General features: G+C 39.1%; 1 non-coding gene across 1 annotated transcript; it reads left to right on the forward strand.

The window, feature by feature from the left end:
* Positions 1–3,479: 3,479 nt before the first annotated feature.
* Positions 3,480–3,587, forward strand: LOC130959917 (small nucleolar RNA R71). The gene has a single exon (XR_009078906.1). It is a non-coding gene; the product is annotated as a small nucleolar RNA R71 (small nucleolar RNA).
* Positions 3,588–3,922: the final 335 nt, after the last annotated feature.

The raw sequence follows: 3,922 nt of genomic DNA on the forward strand, positions 1-3,922 counted from the left end.
AAGTAAACATCACAAAATGTAAGAATTAAAGAAACCCATAACTAACGTAAGCAAGAAATCAAGAATAGCAATGAAGGTAAACATAAAAGGACATGGAAACATAAAATTGTATTAAAAGAAAATTAAGATCCAACAATGGTTTATCAACATAAAAGAGAGCAAAATAAGAAATCAACAAGTAAAACTAGAAGAGTAAAGATGTAACAATAAGAAATTAAAAGGAAAACTAAATCAAAACAAGAATTGAAAGTTGGATCTAAGGAATTTAACCTAAACTAACCTAAATTCAAGGGAGAAGAGAGAGCTTCTCTCTCTAGAATTCTAACCTACAACATGATGAAAACTACACTATGAGTCTCCCCCCAAATCCTTTGCCATCGTTGGGTTCAAAAGCATCAGAAATAAGTCAGAAACTGCCCCCAGCGTATTACCCTAAATTTGGTCACATGTAGCTTGTCACGCGTACACATGGTCATGCGTACGCGTCATTGGCAATTTTTCTAGTCACGCGTACCCGTGGGGTGACGCGTTCGCATCGCTGGCGATTCTCTATCTCATGCATACACGTGGGTGACATGTGCGCGTGGCATTGAGTTTAGAAAATTCTCATTTCTTCATGAATTCTCCGTTTTTCCATGCTTTTTATTCATTCCTTCAACCCAATCTTTGCCTTCTAATCCTGAAATCACTTAACATATATATCAAGGCATCGAATGAAATTAAAGTGAATTAAAATTGTTAATTTTATGGCCTAAAAAGCATATTTTTACTCTTACACACAAATTAGGAGAAATTTACAAAACCATGCTATTTTATTGAATAAATGTGAGAAAAGTTGATAAAATTCCCTAAATTCAGCACAAAATAAACCACAGAATTGGGGTTTATCAATGTGCCATAGGACAATGATCTTAGAAGCCAAATTTGAATTGAAAGAAGATGAGTACCCAGAGATCCAGGAGTAAATTCAAAAGAGGGGCTGGAAGATTCTAGTTGTTCTTGAGTTTAATGTTGGAATAACATGATCCAAGAATTCTATGCAAATCTGTGGATGACAGATAAGCAAAAGAGAGATGGACAAGGATTCCATACATTTTGCACCATGGTGCGAGGGAAGACTCTCTATTTCTATCTTGACAAGGTGAGAGAGATCTTCAAACTACCTCCCTAAAAGGATGATCCAGAATCCTTTAACAGGAGGGTGGTGGCTAATCCAAAGTTGGATAAGATTCTAGAAGACATATGTCTGCCTGGAACCAAGTGGATCAATAACACAAGAGGTAACCCAAGCCAACTGAGAAGAGTAGACCTCAAACCAGTTGCTAGGGGCTGGTTGGATTTCATTGGGCGTTCCATACTCCCTACTAGCAACTGCTCTAAAGTTACCATTAGAAGGGTTGTGATGATTCACTGCATTATGATGGGGAATGAGGTGGAAGTCCACCAAATAATTCTTTTTGAGCTATACAAGGTTGCAAATAGGATGTCAACTCAAGCCAGACTGGCCTAACCAAACCATATCTTCCGCTTGTGTAAAGAAGCATGAGTCATGATTAACAAAGATTCTTTCATCCCAGTAGAAATCCCAATCACCAAACAGGTGATGGAAGCGCCTAAGTGCCAGCTGATCCACCCAAGAGGAAGGCGCCTGAGCCTTTAGAGATCCCTCCAATTGAATATTGGACCCACCTGGAAGCATCTGTGGCACAATTGCAAACCACATTAGAACAGCTAAGAGAGGAGCAAAAAGATCATACTAGCATGGTTTGCAAACTGGTCAAGGAACAAGAAAGGTAGGGGCGTGAGCTAGAAGAACTGAAGCGTTAGAAATTGTCCCCAAAAGAGCCAAACGCATCCCATGATTAAGGTGGTTGAGTTCCAGCTCCCTATTTCTAAAAACTTGGTGCAAAATTTATAACCCACAAACTAACTGGCAAGTGCACCGGGTCATAACAAGTAGTACCTAGAGTGAATGAGGGTCGATCCCACGAGGATTGATGGACTAAGCAACAATGATTGAGTGATTAGATTAGTTAGACAAATAGAAAATGGTGTTTTGAGAATTTAAAGCATTAACAGTAAATTCAGACTATCAAGAAAGCAAGCAGTAAACAAGTTGTTATGTATATATAGAGAACAGTTAAGGCTTCATAGATATCTATCTTCCGGATTGACTTTTCTTAACTAACTATGTTAATCATGCAAGATTCTATTCATGGCAAACTATATGTGACTAAAACCTAATTCCTTAGAACTTTTTAGTTTCCTCTAACCTTCATCAACTGCCAATTCCTTGGTCACTTGATTCCAATCAGAGGGTTAAGTTCAATTCTAGTTTATATGCCATAGAAATCCTAATTACCCAAATATAAGAGGATTATATTTCACGTATCCCGTTAACTCCAGATAATTAGTAGTTTTGAAGAATTTTTTTTCAAGCTGTTGTTTAAGTAAAGAGCTTTTCCAAGTTATACAACTTGGCATTTTACGCTTGTACTCAGGCGCCTTAGGCAGTGTAGGATGAGTGTCAAGAGAAACTGGGAATGGATTATTTGCACGCCTTGGAGGGGCGTGTCCCACCTCCTCCTTCTTCTCTACTTGAGCTTCTTTTTCAATTGGCTTCTCATTAACTTGTGCTTCTGTACTTGCCGTTTGTCAACTTATCAATGTGATAGCATTGCACTCCTCTCTTGGATTCACCACTGTATCATCAGGAAATGTACTCGGAGGCCTCTCAGGTATTTGCTTGCTCAACTGGCCTACTTGCACCTCCAAGTTTCTGATGGAAGCTCTAGTTTCCTGTATAAAATTATTCAATAGTGCTTCCCAATTAGTGTTCTTTTGGCGTCGAGAATTTGCCTACTGAGGTGGTGGTTGTTGATGAGACTGAAACTGGCGGTTATTTTGATTATTCTGCTGAAAATCACCCTGAGAATTATTATTAAAATTCTGTGGCCTCTGAGGTTGCTCTCTCCACCCTAAATTTGGGTGATTTCTCCACCCCTGATTATAGGTCATGGCATATGGATCATTATTGGGATTTCTAAGAGCATTCCCTATGTAGTTGACATGTTCAGAAGGAAATTGACTATAATCATAATTCTCACCTTGAATGAAGCTACTAGTTATTTCATAAGGAGCCTCTTGAGGTGCATTCTGAGTATTAACAGCTCAAACCTGCATCCCATTCAATTGTTGAGTAATCAAATTCATCTTCTGAGACAAAATTTTGTTCTGAAAAAGAATAGCATCCAAAGCCTCTCTACTTCCAAAACGCCTTTCATCTGAGAGATCCCAGAGTTCACAAGATTCCTGTTAGATGAGTAGAGATATTGGTTGTTAGCAACCAACTCAATAAGCTCAGTAGTCTCCTCTGGTGTCTTCTTCATGTGCAATGAACCACCACCAGAATTATATAAACACATCTTGGACATTTCACATAAGCCCTCATAAAAGATATCCAGCTAAGTCCATTTAGAAAACATGTCCGGAGGGCATTGCCTGGTCAGTAGCTTGAATCTCTCCCAGGCTTCATAAAGGGTCTCACCATCTTTCTGTCTGAAGGTCTGAACCTCCACCCTTAGCTTAGTCAGCTTTTGTGGTGGGAAAAATTTAGTCAGAAATCCGGTGACCACCTTGTCTCAAGTATCCAGACTCTCTTTGGGTTGAGAATCTAACCACAACTTTGCTCTATCCCTCATAGCAAATGGGAAGAGCATGAGTTTGTATACCTCAGGATTCACTATAGTCTTCACAGTATCAGAAATCTATAGGAAATTAGAAATGATTTGGATATTACTGATGGAGTCCACGATACTGACAATTTTGTTGCACAAGGGTGACCAGTTGTGGCTTCAGCTCAAAATTGTTTGCAGCTGTGGGAGGCACCACAATACTCTTTCCATAAATATCTGCATTGGGA

This window comes from Arachis stenosperma, unplaced genomic scaffold (assembly GCF_014773155.1).
Source record: "Arachis stenosperma cultivar V10309 unplaced genomic scaffold, arast.V10309.gnm1.PFL2 arast.V10309.gnm1.Scaffold_100025, whole genome shotgun sequence".
NCBI lineage: Eukaryota > Viridiplantae > Streptophyta > Magnoliopsida > Fabales > Fabaceae > Arachis > Arachis stenosperma.